This window comes from Diuraphis noxia, unplaced genomic scaffold, assembly GCF_037042655.1.
Source record: "Diuraphis noxia isolate RWA-SAM2 unplaced genomic scaffold, SU_Dnox_SAM2 contig0005, whole genome shotgun sequence".
Lineage (NCBI taxonomy): Eukaryota > Metazoa > Arthropoda > Insecta > Hemiptera > Aphididae > Diuraphis > Diuraphis noxia.
This window is the reverse complement of record NW_028301715.1, coordinates 12,102,643-12,122,548: the sequence shown is the minus strand read 5'-3', so window position 1 is coordinate 12,122,548 and position 19,906 is coordinate 12,102,643. Positions and strand designations below refer to the sequence as shown.

The window sequence follows — 19,906 nt, the reverse complement described above, 5'->3', positions numbered from 1 at the left end:
TAGTTATATAATAGTTAGTTAAAGACAAGTATTCATTGCTTTATTTTTGTTTATCATCGTTTATTACCTAAGCTTCAAACTTTAACCATCTAACATAATACGTTGGTAATCTAAACGGTCTATACAAAGGTATGAATAAAATATTTACATAATTTTAATATTATTGATCACTCGATGGTAAGGTAGCTTAAGGGGACGAAAACTGTTAGACAGTTGTAAAATTAAATACCATTGATCACAGTGATTGTAATTCGTAACTACACAGAAGCTACTTATTATGTTGATTCAAAAGTTTTCATTTTCAAAATAATTATCGAATATTAAGTAAAAACGGAGACGCAAATACAAGGTACGATTTTTTCGTCATTTATAAATTCGAATGTGTCACGTGGAAATTACCAATTTCCTTATAACTTACGACGTGTATCATAATTTACTATTGATTGCACCATTCTAATATGTTTTATTGTATTCGTGTATATTGTAATAATGTCTAATAAAATATAATTGTCATATTGCAGGGTACTCATAGAGTTTATAATATTTTGATAATATTACTACGGTCGAGCTATTATATTTTCTAATTTATAATTACAGGTGCAAAATATTACCAAATATAGGTTAAAGTGTTCTTGTGGTAAAACTATATATTTAGAAGCTCTCTCTCTCTCTCTATATATAATATATATATTGAGATTACCGCTTTATTTAGGTAGCCATGAGTTCATGACCATTATGATAAGATGATATTATGATTTATGAGTGTTTCATATTCACAACCCAGAAGTTCGGCTTAGAGCATTTATTTTATTTTTTTTAATTACATTTTCCTAAGCACCAAGGAGATTCATCGTTCCATACTACGGATACAATAATATTAATTTTTATAATCCATACTGTATTATAGATGAATACATGTGAGTATGTAAGTGTTAGTTAATTATAGCTATTAAATACCGTCAAGTCTGCAAGGGATTTTTCAATAGGAAAAAATAATTATTTATAAAAATGGTTTACACCCGAATGGTTAAAGATATTATTACAGGCCATTTCACCGCTAATGATGATAGTTTATTTATTTAGTGGTCGACTGAAAAAAAAAATTAAGTAAAATACTTTTATTAAATTTTTTATGTGCTTATTCGATAGTATTTTTAGTAACTTTTTCATCTAACGAATAATTTATCCGAAGGTGACGCATCACGGCCGCATGAACCCAATAACAGTGGCATAATTATCATAATGATGTGGCAAGCCATTGGATAAAACAAATAACTCTGTGTATATGCATCGAGAAAATGAAACTATATTTCATTAGAGAATCTCGTGAAGCCTTAACGATTTGAGATCGCGTATAGTTCTTTGTGATTATGGACACGAGTGATACAACCCGAGCAGCGCGCAGGTTTTCTGCGCATAATATTTTCCTCTTCTGCGGGAGACATTAAATCGTATACCGACACGCCATCAATCCTCTCTCTCTTTCTCACTCTTTCTCTCTCTCTCACGAACACACACACACATATATAAACATATGCTTTGTGTACAGGTATATGTTATAAACCTGAAATGGCTTGCGATGCTTACCCGTGCGTTTAACATATCGATTTTGCCCTTTACCGATCGGTTCTGTTGAATATACAATCAAATAGATCTTATTCGACTCGATAACACGATGTCTGATTTCTCGGTAAATGAATGAGCCCCAAATTGTGTATAGGTGGATTGAATTCACTGCATGAATAAGTGGTTTTTCTGGGACGAACACGGGGATTTATGAAAATAATAATAAAAAAAATATATACTATATATATATATATATGCTGATACCAGAACAGAACATCTTTTATTTTGAACGCAACACAAAAGATTCTACACCGAACACTCGACGCCGAAATATAAATTTTAATTTCATAAACTTTATATAGGTAGCTAGGTAATACCTACCTACCGTAAAATAATTATACAACGATTTGATCACAAATTTAATACCTAATAATGTGCGTTCTATCGTTGCTAGTAAAGATATTAGGTATACGATAGTCTCCGCAAATAATTATTCAATTATTATTGACCTGGTATGTTCTAGTATCATTTCGTAATGATGTTGATAGTTTATCGCGTTGTCCATGTGATAAATTATAAGAACAACAATAATAATAAATATATAGGTACTTAATTTTAATATAATGGAAATATACGTGGTATATCATTATACCCGAATAATTTCCTCTTTGATGGCACGTGGGAATTTACATAATTAATGTGAGCGGAAAATATTAATCAAACGATGGATCACGATGGGCATTCACTTGAGGACATTTTGTATTATAATCATTTAAGTACTTGTTATATTTTAAAGCTGATAATGATTTACATTATGCAATTTCACACGAGGCATTATTTATTAAATTTTGTTCAACTTGTTACATTAATTAATAATTACACCTATATTATGTATTAATGTTAATGCATAACATAAACTGTATTAAGGCACTAAATGACTTAGCGGATAATGTCGAATATTGTATAACATACCAAGTATACTTAGTTTATATTTAATTAACGTCAGTTGGGTGAAATAATGTCAATGAATTAAATATGTATAAGAAATTAATTGTATTTACATAAATATAATAGAATAATATGGATAAGATAAAATATTCATAATTTTGGAAACTGACAAAAAAATCATCTATTCACATCAAAGCTATAAAGGTTAAGAATTAAGATAAACCATTGTCTTACAAGTTTTTGTAAAAAATTATTGTAATATCGTTAAATTAAAAACAAATATTATTATTATTATTATTATTTTTGTTATTGGAAATTTTAGCTTCGACAACATAGGCCATTAGCTTTTGACAATTTTACAATTACTTTTTTATTTACAAGTTTTCACATATTAGTCACTTAAATCTATTTATTATTAGATGCTGTTTTCTACTTTTAATGACTTGAGGAATGCTGAAAAATTTTCAGGTTGGCAGTCGAGACCGATTATTTCGTACAAGCTTGATGATATGTTGTGATTTTTCTTTTCTTCTTCGTTGACTCTGCACTCGATCAGCAAATGTTTAACCGTGAGGGTCGTTCCGCATGGGGAAATATTGTTATTATCATTATAATTTTTTACTAAAAATTCCACGGTTTTCATAAGTTGATATTTTACAGTTTATTTACTAGATTGTCAAAGTTCAACTCTTAAAATTCTACAATCATCATAATATTATGTAGATAGTATCAATTTATATTCTGTAAAATATTTATAAATGTTGTTTTGTAAATATATTAAACAAAAATGGCATTTCATCCATTAACGTTTTTTTATGCGACGATTTTTTTAATATTCTGTAAATTAACGATATTATATTAATTTTAATGTAACACTACACTTATTATTTCTTATTCGTGTTATAAACATCGTTTAATTTGATGGAAAATTGCGTTAAGAGTTACCCTGAATGGATACATTTGTACGTTTGAACATCTCGACAATATTCCAATAAGCACTTCATAAATAATTAAATTAAATCTGAAACGTAATATAATATAATATAGTATTGGATGTACACATTTTTATTTTCACTTGAATTGTCATCATACTAACTACGTCTAATAACAAATCGACATTGTATATCATACAATGGAGTAGCTTACTGAAATGAGTTGTTAAAATTAACGCGAACATCGACATGCAGCATTGATAATGTAACCGTTCTTCTAGATTAGCCGGTATGTATATGACGAAGAATCACGAAAACACAAATTTATTATGTCCACACCATATTATTATCTTTATAAAATAATAGAATAAATCAACACACAATACATAACAAGACCCGTTTAATAACAAGACTTGGTTCTCGTGGTTGATTTTTTTTTTCATGTGCGTGCAATTGATTAAATTTTTTCTCGCGATAAATCCAGCACATTCACAAACACGGCACACTCGTGCCTTCGTATTATAAAAAAAATACCTTTTTTTTACCCACCTCAATTTCTTTATTCTCACGCACCATCATCTGCCCCACTTCTCTCCGTTACACACTTCCTCTCACTCCTTCTCTGTCTGCGGTTAACCATATACCTACCGTTAAATTTCCTTTATACACTCACGCACACCCACGCAAACCCACGCCCACGCCCACTACAAACATATATATATATATATTATATGTATGAGTGTGTATGGTGATATAATATTGTACAAATATATATGTAAAACCAATGGCATGGCAGCTTTTCGTTTACCTACTGAAAATTCAAGATTCGAGATTAATTCAAGATTATGGTTTTTTTTTTTTTTTTAAGAGCATCGTGGACATTCGACAAAGTCCTTAATTTTTAACCTTTTTATTCAAATCCAAAAATGATTTTTATCGCATGTTTTTAAATTCACCATCGACACTGAGAAAGTTTTCGTTTAACAATGTTGCGGTATTTTGTGAACTGGTCGCCCACAAACATATTTTACTATTAATGAGGGCGCATCAATCCAAAACTTCTTGATTTTCCGGCATAAAATTACGGAAATTTTAATAAGCTTTGTTTATCACCTATAAACATTGATTGAAAATAAAATAATAATAACTATATTATTATAACAACAAACCACAATAATTTAAAATTTAAAATAAAATCGATCTCGATGTTATATTATTAGTCGATGTTAAAGTGTTATTATGATTTTAATATATCCGGATCTTAGTGCTTAAAATAATTTTATTTGGAGCACTGAAGACTTATATTTTACAACATACAAACAACACTATTTTTTAATATTTTCATTTAGTGGTATAAGTTTTTGATATGAATTCGTCTGAAATTGTCTAAATTTATTGAAAATATTTTAGATCACATAGATATGGCGAATGATAAAGGAGAATGGAAAAATTTTATGATGGCAGCGTTGGACCTCAATGGCCCTTTAAACCGTATATATGATAATATAATGACAATGATGTATAGTTTATCGATGTTATTTATAAATGGTGTAATTATGAAATTCGACGATTGAGAAAGCAGAAAGACATTCTGTATGTCATAATAATAATTTTTTTTTCATTGAACTTTAATAAAATCAACGGTAAATGTTATTAATTATTTGGTTATTTGGCATAGTGCATTATAAGTAGGTATACATATTACTAATAGTCCATCATACTATAACATTAACATAATACGTATATTTATTTAACCATTGAATTCATCAAATCTACCGCAAAACGTGTTTTATCAATATAATATTGATTTTAAGTATTATAATATGATCGGGTTTATTAGCTGACTCTATAGTTTCTATATTATTTAGCTGAAAATTTACGATACGATACGTTTCATTGTGAAATGATTGACTAGTTCGGCGAGTATAGGCTCTTACCATGGTAGTAAATTTTGAATAAAAATAATTTTTTGTCCCCCCCCCCCACAAAAAAAAAAAATAAAGATTAGGATTTTATGCTACTTTTTTGATTTAAAACATTTAACGTTTGAGTGACGAGATGTCGAGATAGATATATTATATTTTAAATTAATTCACCACATAAATTAACCTACATGAAAATAGAAACAAATTATTACACACAAATGCTCAATATTAGTTATTTGAGTAAGTGCCTATAGTTGATATACTGCCATAATATTATTATTATTAGTATCTATTATTATCTACCTAGTAAATTAAAACACATTTTTTTTTTACATTTCAATAATAAGCTGTTTTTTTTTTTGTCTTCAGGTATCTCAATTAATAGAAATTAAATTGATTTAAACAAATAAAAATATAATAAGTTTTTTAATTAAATATTAATACATACATATATATATATATAAAATCTATTATTTTATATTTTTATAATAATTACCGATTGTATTGTTTATTTAGATTGATTTACTTTATTATAGTCATGACAATAACACTCAAGTGCTAATTTCATTGCTTAAACCAGTGTTGATTCAACAATGTATAATGAGCGACAAGATAGAAAATATTCAAATTTCACTCAGAATCGTGACACACGTAATATTTCTTGGCGACTGTCGTTGTGTTACCAATATTATCTATATTTATGTATAATATCGTGTTTTTTTTTACATATTTGTTAGAAAGCTTTAACTACATAGGCAATTGCCTGCATTAACTATTATCATTTTTGATTATAATAATTTGTTACCATTGAGTTGTATCTTTGTGATGCAATTTAAAAGCGGCGCTTGGCCTATAGTGCATTAATATAAATTGTATTAGCTCGAGTACAGTCGTTCAATAAGCATTAGTGTCCAGACGTGTGATATCAAGACGTATTAACATTGTTTCAGGGAACCTATGACCATATTATTATTGCAATGTTTGATTATAATATTGTCTCTATTGTCTCCATTGTCTCTCAAGTTTATCTAAAAGAAGTTCAATAATGATGGCTTCATTATTGTTCTTTTTTTTTATCTTACATGGTACACAGACATGGAAAACATTTTCCTTCAAGGTGTCTATTGTAACACAACGCATGCATGTTTTCAATTTAAATTAACTTCTTCGAGTGGCTTAAATCTACGTTATGAATATTTTATTTTTTTGCTTATGTATTATTTCCTTGAAATACCTATAGAAATTAATAATATTGAACATTTTTGATTTGAAAATATTTTACACGGTACACGCACTAATTTAACGTCATATTTTTGGGGTACATACTTATAATAATCTATGCGATTATTCGCAGGAATTCGCGTGTATAATGTATAATTTTTTCATACACAATATATATAATTATTTATATTATAATATTATAGAAAAATAAACAATGCATAATCAGATTATTTTTCAAACATTTTCACCTTGACATTTTTCCCCTTTAATATAATTCTGTTGAATATTTGTTTGCGTCGTCGTGATTCGTGAGTATTTATAATTTATATGTTAAGTACAATGCGTAATTGAACACAAAGAAAAATATATTATTCTATAAGTTATATAATTATTATAATTCTATAGTTTATGGTATAAATAACGCATATGGAATATTATCATATAAAACTCCACTTGTTCCATCTAAAACATATTTATTAAAAAAAAATTATTATCTCATATCTAGTTATAATAATGTTCAGTCATTACTCATCTTTAAACGGTATGATATACCAGCTAGCCAGTGTTGAAATTATCAAAAAGTAAATCATTCCGATAGCGTTGTTTACAACCGTTCGTGCTTTCAGAATGAATGCGTTTGAATATTGACTATAGGTACATAGAGCGTAATAGTAATAACAGTCATAACTCATAGTTTATAGATGAAATATATATTACTGGGTCAGCTAGTTTATATTATAAATTATAACTGTTAAAAATATGATTTACGAACAATGGTTTTATTTAAATCATATGCAATGAAATGTATTTTTTTAATGTACTTATTTTACATTTTTCAATGAACCTTTCGTTTGCGACTTTGGTAAAAAATATATTGATTTTTCAATTCATGGCATACGATGAACACAAATTCGTGAGATAAAAATTGTACTAGTGCCTATAGCCTATGGCTTTTATGAACTGTTAAGTAATTCGATTGGAGTAGTCACGTGTATTTTGCATTGAATCGATAAATATTTCAAAAATGTGTTGTATATCCTTAAATATAAAGTTAAGAAAATATGTCATTAATCACTAAATAATATTATATATTGATTTACTTATTGAGTTGTTGTTTTATTATATTTTCAAAAGTAAGTAAAAGTTTTAACTTCTTAAGATTGCAGAAAGGCAAAATAGTTATAGAAGTATTGTTTAGTTTTACAATTAGAGCATAAGATTGTAAATAACCTCAAGACAAGTTAGGAAGAAATTTAAATTGAATTGAATCTTTATTAAAATATTGACACCACCGTGGACCGTATTTTCTATATGGTTTGTTTAAAAAAATATGTAGCAAATATGAAAATGTGGTAGTATTTGGTGAAATGTATTTTAGTTATAAAAGCTATGACGTGATTGCTCAAGTTAAAGATTCAAAGCTACTGCGTGTAATTAATACATAATTTTATTTCTACATCATCAAGTGATGTTAATAAATATTAATATGTATGTATCTTACCCTTAATTATAAATATTAATTGTGCTCACCTCTCTTAAGTATAATATATAATATACGAATTGTATATATTGCATACTATAATATAATATTGTAATGAAAATGTTATAGAAATTTTATGATAACCTTATACTAATATTATAATACTAACACAATATTACAATATTAATTTTAGATAAAAAAAATTGCTGTCTGGATTGAATATCAAAATGAACAATTAAAAAAAAGAAAATATCATACAATTTTTCAATGTGAGTATGTTACTATTCAACATATAATTCCATATGGGATAGAAAATGGCGCAAAAATAAGTGTAACCATTACCAGAATCATTGTCATAGTTTTTACAATATATATATATATATATATATAAGATGTGTAATATTAGAAAAAAATAAAATATGTTGTAAAACTCTTGCAAAATTATTTCATTCTTATATTTAAAAAAAAAATGTTGATTGGCTTACTGTACATTAACTGAACTTTGCTGGCGCTTCATAAGTTTCTATAATGTATTAATGTAAGCTCATTGTTCATAACATCGAAATGCATTATAAATGTTAAATTCATTGGGTTTAAAATACTTGGAAAATCCATCTCATGGTTTCATTTTTGTTAATGTAGTGATGTATCTCATAACTTGTGGTGAGTTTGTTTTGTCTGGTGAAACTCAACAATCACTGTGTATAATAATATATTTAAGATATATTGTATATGCTATTATATACGTAGTTTAAATATAGTGATATGCCAAAATATATGATGTTCAATTCAAAATTGTATATGGCTACTTAATTGTATAATACTTACTAAAAAGGAAATAAAATGTAGAAATGTATTAAAATTAACTAAATAAAATGGTGCAGATCTATTTATTTTTTTAGTTACCTCTATATTATATATAATTTTCATTTAAATTCTAGGAAATTAAATTTAAAGTAATTATCTATTTTTATTATTCTCAGTTTTTCAATAACAAACGAGTGTAAAAACAAAAAAAAAATTGTCTAAACATTATTTTAGTTTATTATCTTAGAAATTATTTTAGGACATATTATGATTTGTACTACTTATCCAGTGATACTTAGTGTATTTCATAATACCTTGGTAAATATATTTAGTTCAGGTTCAACGAGTCACGCCACCGTGCACAAGTCATATTAAATAAAGATTTTCTATAGACATATAGTATGATTGATGACTTTATCGTAGATTCAGCTTATACACAGATTTAAAAGTGTTAATAAGCTTGTAGGTGATTCAACTTTCATGTAACATCTGTTTATAGCCTTGAATCCGTCCTATACACATCCCAGATAAATAGAAATGAACTTTATAGGAACACAAAAATACAAAACCATCAAATTATTTATTTATTTATTTATTTTAAACTTAATTAACGGTACATCCAAATAAGGTCCAACCATCCCAACACGAATCTTCAAATAGTTAATATTCTGTAGTATTCTACTGAAATTTCGATTGTTTTTGTTTTTAAACGTTTGACTGTATAACAGATGTGATATTAAACTTAATAGGTCACAGACTCACAGATGTGACATTGGTATCTTTTTTTAGAAATAATCCATGGTTTAATATTACATGACTCAAAACTTTAACCGTGAGGGAAACCTTAAATAAATATTGGAGGTACTAATAAGTAACTGATGTCGTATTGTAAAGTTTAACCGTTTCTGCACCACGTGCAACTCGATTGAGTGATTAGCATACGGGCGTACTTTGTAAGAAACCAACTTGCTACACCAGTGTTATTGTAACCTACAAAATTCAATAATGAACAAGTTTTGGAAAAAACTCATTTTATGAGCATTAAAGATTATTACAGAATGTGAGCCACAATATTTTGGGTCGAATGTCCGTCTTAACAGACGTACACTAACAAAGTCATCCTCGCGATGTTTCAAGTTTCATTAAATTAAGCATATTTTTTATTTTTAGAACATTTAGTTAGTAACTATTACGGTCCAACAATTACAGATAATGATTACATAAACGAATTAAAAGTTAAGATAACATAGAGGCAATAGAAATAGATGGTGATTAAACGATAAGTATACAACAAGTACCTATTAATGTCAAAATAATGATTATGATTATGGAATCGAGGAAGATATAATTAAATAGAAACGTTATTCTTAGATAGTAATGAGTTTAAGAGAGTGGATTAAAATTAAATTAATGGGGTAATGAGGGAATTTAATTGTGTAACAAATTGAGATAAAATATTTGATATAGATTCGTTATTAGAATTGTTTGAGTTGCTTGAAGTTGAACCTGAAGTATGTGTCTTGGCCCTGGATTTTTCTTTGTATCGGGTTTGCGTGGACTGGAGCTCCACTGTAACTGGCAAGACTACCTTTGAGGGCGCTAATATTGGTACAGGTGACGTGGTCTTGAGGTGGCCATTCTTATGATTCTTATGGTTCATCCTCCTCTTCGTCAAATCTCGATACAAGTCTAAAGGAAAGCAAGTCTTATGTGACGTCAAATCGGTTCGCTCCCCTCTTAGTGATTGACAACATCCCCGAGGTTTTTGGCCCCCCTCCCACCACAGTCTCACCTTCGGCTCCAACATGAACCTAGTACGCCACCATCAAAACACCCCGGTGATGGAAATTAATCATATTTAACAAATTGTTTACTGTAAATAATGTTGAAATAGTGTGAAAACTTATTGTAGTGAAGCCTGTTAAGGCTACTATATTGTAATTTTGTAGGTAACCAATATATATATTATCATCTCATACGAAAATGTTTAATCTATATGTCCAAGTTAAATTGATTGATTTAAAGAAAACTTTAATAACGAAAAACATATATATATATTATTATAAAATAGTTTATGATACGCGAATCGATACTAAACGTCATGTTCGTGTAACTCTTTAATGGGCACAGCTGTGTTGGCGTCTACATTGTTCACTATATTCTGTTACCCATATCGTGACAATACAAATCAATCTAACATAGAACCACACCAATCGAAAACAACTATAGGGTATTTTTTTGTATTTTCTTTTTTTTTGAAATGTCTTCTATACTAAGGTGTTCGGACAAGGATATACCGATATAGATGTTGTAGTCCGATCGCCTGCTGCAGTAATATAATAATCGAGTTCGCACCACCGTCATTCCAGTCGTATATACAGCATGACGATAATAATGATAATGCATTGGGCGCGGAGCACTTTGAAAAGAATTATACAGAGTAGCTGTTCGCGGCATGCGATTCCTGTGGCCCGTTGAATGTACTTGGTGAAAAATAACCTCGATCCCGTGTCCGAAGGATGTGATGGATCGATCACCTGCTGAAATTGTAGGTAGGTGGTATACTGTTTGAATAGTGCGGAGTGGTGTCGAATTTCAAACATTTCCGCGTATATCTTACGAGTAAACGATATAAATAAACGAATTCGTCAGAATACTTCAGAAAATATTATATACGCGTAAAACAATAATATAAACCATGCAACGAATAAACAGATTTAAAACCAGCGGTAGGTGTCTCTATGCGCTATTACACTATCGATTTAGATTTATAATAATTAACTGTATCGTATGCGATAGTCTCGTTTCATCGTAGTCGCCGATGTACAGCATAATAACACGTGGATATCATGTAAGGTATATTAATATGTACTTGGGTCATGATCGTGAAGAATATTGTTATCGAAATCGTACTTACATGACTTGTTGTCTAAAATTTGATGTACAAATATCAGCTGATTTTTGTGTCGATTTTATCTGCAGGTAACCCTCATTACGCCTAAACATTAGATCGATATTATTATCACGATATTATGCCACTCGAAGCTGAAAACACGGAAAGTTTAACTCTAACTAAATTTACGAAAAATAATGGGAAAATGCGTCATCGTTTTTGTCGAACCATTCGTTTTCCATGCCCGTTGTGAATATTTTAAAAACCGATGTAAATCGTACTCAGAGTGATGTAGTTTGCTGTTTCCGAGTCTCATGTGGAGGTGCAAAAGGAGAGTTCAACAAATTTAACAAGTCGAGTGCCAGTTTTTCAACGGCCGGCACGAATGTTTTATTATTACTATTATTTACTACTTGCGGCGTCGGAATAGTCTGGAAGACTGTAATATTTATTATTATTAAAGAAACGAAAAAGAACTTGTGTTGAGTGCAAAATGTATTTAATAGTTTTTTTTTTTTTCGTTTTTAATTAGTATTGCAATTTACGGCCGAGGTTGTACTTTTGTCCAGATTAAATGTACGATAATCCTCGACAATGTAGGGCAAACCGTTATTGTGGCCGAATATTATTACCACTTCGTGAGGGGTCGAAACGTTTACTCAATTATCCGGATATTCATTGTGGTTATTACGAGGCTATTAAAAAAATTATTTATTTATTTTAGTTTTAAACGACTAGTGCGCGTAATAATAATTATTATTATGAAAATAGTAAATAATTATTGGAAAATGTCTGATATTTTAATAGTGTACCTAATATGAATAGCGCCTAAAAGATGATGGTCATATAATAATAATATATACGGCTATTTAGTGACAAATATAACGTGCGTAGACTTAATTTATATAATAACATAATAACGTGATGAAATTGTTTCCATTATATCATGTTTGCGAATGTTTTTACTCGTGTCTTCGATATAGGGTGATATTTTTTTCTTTCGAAATGCTGTTATAGTAGGTACCTATACATATAATATTATAGATTTATAACGGTCGATTCGACCAGACTACGTTTGACGGTAAATGTACGTGTCGATGGGAAATAATTCCGCCACGGTTCATTCGCGTCGTTTAACACTCGATGAAAAGTTTGAACTCGTAATGGTCGGAAAAGCGTCGGCATTTGACGGGCAAGTGGTGCAGGGGAAGAAGAAGAGATGTGTTTGCGCTACGTCCGCCGGGCATCTTATTAATAACTATAAATGTAGGTACGTTTTAATGAAATAAAATAAATCGAGAAAGCGATGCAATAAAGTGTTTAGATTACAGCGTATTTGTCGTTTTGAACTGTATTATAATAAAACGTTACAATATTATGAAATCGTAATAATTAAACGATTAATGACACTATTGTGTTGGTAATGAAATTACTCAGAACTTACTTAACTGCTGATTGAAATGATATTATGTGTAAATTAAATTATGAGAAAAAAATGTAAATATATAGGTGATGAGGAGCAAAGTAATTCAGTAATGCAAAGACGAGTAACGGAGGAAAATAATTAGTTCGATTGATTTCGAAAAGAATTATAATTATTCGGTGTATTAAGTTCATTTCTACAGCAAAAATGTATTGTCATGACTTATTTTTCATTATAATATTATACATATAGGTATACGATTATCATTAGTTTTTGGCTGAATTTTTTATATTTTTAGTTTCCGATTGAAATGCGCTCAACGAATAATATTTTTTTTTTTTTTTAGTTAACCCGTGGCAACATAGGCTATTGGGCGCATACAAATTATATTATTCTTTACTTCATACAAAACCTTATTTTTTTTTATTTTTTTTAAATTAAGTATCTACTTTTAAATTATAATTTATTGAATTTGTACATGCTATAATAATTAATAGATATTGCCAATAGTGCCGTTGCTAGGCCGTAGGAAATATTTTATTTTCATCTAAAAAATTTGCAGGCAACAATTATTTTAATAAATATTATACAATCTCAATTACAAATATATACGAACAAGCCAATGGTATATTTATCGACGTCGAAATGTTTTGATTTACCGACCAATAATATTACTGAAAATTGCAATTTGTATAGCTGTACATAATATAGTATATTAAATGTTTTTAAATCAAATTTGCCGTATTATCTGAAAATAAATTATAGATATTCAAACGTACAATTTCACAATATTTGGGTACCTACTTGACATTTGAAAAACGTTAGTAATTTTAGACAAGCCAAATTAATTTGTTCCGATAATTACTGCTTTAAGTTTGCGTGTAATTATAGTCTCTTGGAGTATAAGCGTTCAAATTAGTATTAAACACGAAATTAATTTTAAAATAAAAAATAAAAAAAATGTTTATATTTTTATGGCGATGGTAATCTAAAAGGTTATATTTTAACGGCAACGTCGTGTCGAACGTCATTAATATCGTATTCTTTGAAGGTAAAACTCTTGTTATAAACGTGTAACGAAAACACAATTTTGTTTTCGCATAATATTATATTTGCCATTGTATTTTATAATAAAAATAATAAGTAGGTATCACTTAAAATAATAGAAATAATAATTTTTGATGTACACTAACGTGGCAGAAATAATGAAACTGAAATCATGTTTCTGACACGTGCATTTGACGTAGGTTAAAGGTGTACGGTACGGTGGTTTACGAACTCCGTTTATCAATAAATTAATTTTACATCAAACAGTCATTCAAAGAAAACCTTTCAAAGCTATTCTCTCGACGGCGCACAATGCATATAATACACTATATATTATTGTGCATGTGGTATAATATTTATGGTATAAAATTTGTGCTGTACATATATATATATTTATATATATATAACTACAGTAAGTAGGTAGGTTTCTTCTTTTGAATATCGCGCAAGCTCGTGTGACATTTTTAGTGATTTGCGGACGAGACATTTACACACACACACACACACACACATACAAACACACACCTTTATGAAAATGAGTTTTCCAGACGTACACAACTGCACACCTTTAATGATAATAGGAACAAGAGTATAATAATAAGATGTGGGTTGAACTATGCTGAGGGGGTGACGCTTATTTAAATTTGTGACGACCATTGTCGGCGTCTATATTATTAACTATCAATATATTATGAAGTACATAGACAATAATGTGATGATTGCGGAGCACAGCAAACTGCTAGGATATACGAGCAGGTGGGTGGGGGAGGGAAGCGAGTTTTAACTGTGTCACCGAAACACAATAATAATTATTTAACCGAAAATATACAGTTCGTGGTTAAAAGTGCGCGTGCGGATTCCACGCGTGCTGAGGCATAAAACGTTTCGTCCGTATTCGACAAAATACTATAAACAGCTCATATTGTGTGCGGTGGACGTGACCGGTGCGCGTCCGTTCCGTTATCGCTCGTTTTTTAAATTTTTTTTTTTTTTTACGAAAGTTTGCCAAGACGACAACACTAAATCCGCCCTGTTTTTTCTTTCTCTCGAACGACCAAGTGCTCCGAAAGTTTCGTATATTAATTCCACGTAAGTACTGAACCAGGTGCACAATAATACGTATATATAACAGATCGATGATATCATAAGAACACACATCGATGGTGGTTTATTTTCGGAACGCTCGAATAGTGCCCAATCGAGCATTAAAAAACGGTTAAAATTAAGCCACACTCATTGCGTTATATTTACAAGTGAGATCGATTAAAGTACAAATTTTGTCGTCGTTCCCTGCACTCGGGAAATGACGGCCAACGCACGAGTTGCATATCAAGTCGGGTGTGCTATATACCTTTTTGGATGAATTCCGTCGTCCGAGACACAATTATTTATCGTGTTACCTTTATTAAAAGATAAGCGAGTGGGATGCGATTCGAGGAGAGAATGAAAAGCATTTGTGAGCACCGGGAAATAATAACCCTATATGCGTTCGGAATAAGCAATTATTGTAATCATCATCAACATCAGAATACATAGGTAGGTATATTATTATAATATTATGTATATATTATAAAATATTCCATAAATCATGACGAACTATACGTATAATATTATCTTGCGGAAATAATCAAGTAGGTACATAATAAATACACTAGGCATTCAAGCAATTATTTAATTAACAAACGCTATATGATTGTTGTTTAATTTTTTATAATTTTTTCCATCTCGTATCGCATAATTCCACTCTGTCTCTCAATTTTTTTAAGTTTTATATCTATTTAATCACTAATTATTATCATTATCTTATTCCTCGTATTGATTATACTACTTGTATTGAATTATTTAAAATGTGTTAATTGTCAAATATTATCATACTATTATTGTTATTGATGTTCTATATTGTAAATTGGACATTACCCGTGTAAATATTAATAATTAAATTAATTATGTCCAGCTACAACCGTCTACGGGTTTCTCGCTTCTCATACTATGTTCGATATTTTCAAAAAATCTAAACGTTAAAGCCTCCTGCCCTTGAGATTTACCCTATGATTGACGCGAGTGAAGAAGTTCTCTCGCGGAATTAGTGATATTATTATTATTGTTATAAGGTCTAGTCAAATATCGTTTTATTTTTATTTTTATAAATACATCTAATAACATTAATTACCGGAACTGCAGGTTAAAAATGCAACGTTTGCATGTCGAAACTGCACACGAGTGGACGACGAACATAAAATGTTGTCTGACTCTCGAGCACCGCTTCATCGTATCTCGAGTCTTGGAGAGTTGTTAAATAATATTATTATCGTCACTCAACGGGGCTTAGATTTATCGCAAATTGTCGGGTATCCCTACGGTGCGGTCGATTATTATACCTTCTATATTATTATTGTTATTATTATTATTATTGTTATTGCTGTACAATGCACAACTTACCTCCAAACTTACTCCTCTCGCCGGGAGTCTGATCACACACATTGTTTATGGATACCTTGACGGCATTGCAAGCAGACAGTTCATACATTATCTTGTGCCACGGCGGCGGCGGATGAGGCTGTTTGTGCCCATCACGCAATCCTTTTACGTGCAATTCATGATGTTATTATCACTTTTATTATCGTTATTGTTATTGTTATTGTTATCGAGTAGACGCGGCCATAATAATAATAATAATATATCTATAACGCGTTATATATTATATATACATGCAGAGACGAGGGGCGAAAATCGTTCATTATGAAACCTCTATTAATCCCCCACCGGCGACAACACTATATATAACAAGGGTGGCCAAACTTTTTTTTGTCAAAATATACTTCACCTTTGAGGATCGACTTCCATAGAATTTTTTTTTTTTATTATTGAATAACTATAATTATTAAGAAACACATCACTTGAATAAAGTGTAAACATATACAACACGTATTATAAACTAATTATTAATTACTAAAAATAATAAAATAATAAATAATAATTTCTAAAATCGAATTACTTAAGTCGTATTAACATATTATTTTGTTGGTCTGGGTATTGTTGAGGTGTGACATTGCATGCCGTTGACATGTAGTAATCTGGCGAATATAGTTGATGACTGATAATCGAAGACGCTATTCCTAATGGTCAATTATATGGGTCCCATAAGAACGTCTAAACTCTAAGGCAGTCGATAGGTTCAGATAAAGAGAATTGTTATATCATTATAAATACCATTATATTAAACCTTTTAGGAAATGTGATTAAGGTTTTGTATAATATATATAATACATTTTTATATTTGGTAGGAACCTACCATATTATTATGATTATAATAATAATAATATAACGAGTATAAAGCATAAACATATACAACCGACAATTTGTATGATATGCTTGTTATAATTTATATTATATTTTAATTCACTTGTCGATCAGCTCGCTAATGATTCGAGGGTTTTTGGTAGAAATACCCATAAAAAGAATTTCATGTGTGCAATGACGAAATCCCTAACGGGGAATACGAAACAAGGTGTGTGTGTGTGTGTATTATAATATAAAATATAATGCATATTATACAACTAGAACTTCAAACGATATCCCATTATTGTTGTTAACCTTTACGAATTATGATTGCTATAAACCAATTTTGTCAAGTACGTATAACTTCAAATACAGCTAAGGCAAGTTGGTGGGAATAGAATTAGTTTCGTCGTACATTGGTTTAAACGTCTGAATAGAATAACTTAATAATCATAAAATGTTGTAAGACGGTAGTCATTGTTATTAATAGTCCATCGTTAGTGGCATATTATTATGATATTATAATCTAATAAAAATGGGCATATCGAGTGGAACAGAATGGAAAATGAAATAAATTTTAATCTAATCAATATTAAATTTAAACTGTTTTCTTTTTAATGTCAAAGATATCATTGAATTTTTTTTTTTGGAATAATTCCAAGTAAAAAATTTGTAAATCTAAGTTTTTGACAAATTTTGATGGTAAAAACGTTTATTTAGTTCAAACAGCTTATGTTTTTTTTTTAAATTTAAACTTCAATTAATATGTTGTTTTTAGGAAAATTAATTCTAAACGTGAATAACAACTTTTTCAAAATATTTTTTTGGAGAGTTTTCTGACATGAGTATATTTTTTAAATTATTTGTTATCCATATAATTTGCATAACCTTTACTAAATATTTAATTAGCTCATATTTTTATTTTTATTTTTGGCCCTTCTGTTATAGGGCTGTATTTAAAATAACTTAAAATATTAAACTTACTCTTGTTATGTAAATATACAAACTGCTTACACACTACTTATAAATAAATCAGTGTTTTAGTTTATAGTGTTGTTCTTGGAACAATTGTTAATTAATTATAATCTACATATAACTAAACTACACTCCACTAAACAAATACCTTTAATTTTAAATTTTATTTTAAACAAAATTAATTAACACAGACTTGTTTAATGTTTAATTTTATATTTTTTATATATTTAGATTATTACTTATTTTAAAAATACAGCGCCTTACTTACGAAATCGTCAAAAAATATTAGTGTCATATAGACAATTTTAATCTAATGACGCTAAATGTATTGAAAAATAATTACTTGAGCATTCATTAGATGTTCTCTTCAGACCAATTCCAAACTTTGTTCTTATCAAAAGATTAAAGTTGAGAGTAATTAAATTCAAAATATGTCAATCGCTAAATTTGCACGCCGCTTTATCAGTTAAATTAATTTGATTTGTGTCCATTTGATGTGTTTAAGATCATTATTAAGGTATTGCAAAGTACGATAATCTGTGAAAGTGATACTGTTAAAGCTATATTTTTTTTGTTTTCTATTTAATTATTAAACTATCGTATTATACCCGTCTGATTCATGGCCTTATGGTTAAATAATATTAAATATAAATAAATTAAACTTTATTTTAATGGTAGTGGTAAGAGCTAATTTAATTACATACTTAAAAGTATGTCGTATGGTTTCTTAATGAATAGCTTAATTATATACCATAACAGTTATTATAAGTTGACAGGTATTTTGGGCTTTTGTAGTTGTATGGTATTTAATGCTGTGGCAATCATAAATATTATATTATAATTAAATAGCAGTAGTAATTACTGTGATTATAGACTTTATAGTGTTGATAATTATCCTTTTTGACGTTTCACAATAAAAAATATTTACTGATATTATTCAATAAGATATAGCCAAATGAGCTGTTCCGTGAATATAATATAAAATTAATTTAACAAATATCGGCCAGTTCCTATACCTACGTTTTGTGTTATTTGGCAGTTGTTGATAATATCAATAAATTAACATAATATGACAGGCCTATGATTTATAAACATAAATAAATAAATTACGTTTTCACGGGGTCAAGGGAGGGAGTGAGTTAGGCTTTATATTGTATTAACACTTCTATAGTAAAAATCTGAAATGATTGAAATATTATTTTTAAATACGATCAAATGTAGGGAGTTGGAATTCTCGATTATATTATTATTACTATTATTATTATATGGTACCGATTCGTTGCAGACCCGCAAACGCATATCATTGAACTTAGGTCAGATATTAAATTCTATTGTACGCGCTCAGGTCAATAATATATTAGATTATTTTCGAAGGCCTCCGTCCAGACACGTTTGGTTAGTATTCACTGC

At 29.1% G+C, this 19,906-nt stretch overlaps 1 protein-coding gene across 1 annotated transcript in view; it reads left to right on the top strand.

The window, feature by feature from the left end:
• The window catches only part of Oct-TyrR (Octopamine-Tyramine receptor), an 85,752-nt gene that overhangs the window by 25,039 nt on the left and 40,807 nt on the right, over positions 1-19,906 (top strand). Inside the window, exon 2 of the mRNA XM_089229108.1 lies at positions 8,266-8,341. The gene's annotated coding sequence lies outside the window, so the exon portion shown is untranslated. The remainder of the gene's footprint in view (positions 1-8,265; positions 8,342-19,906) is intronic.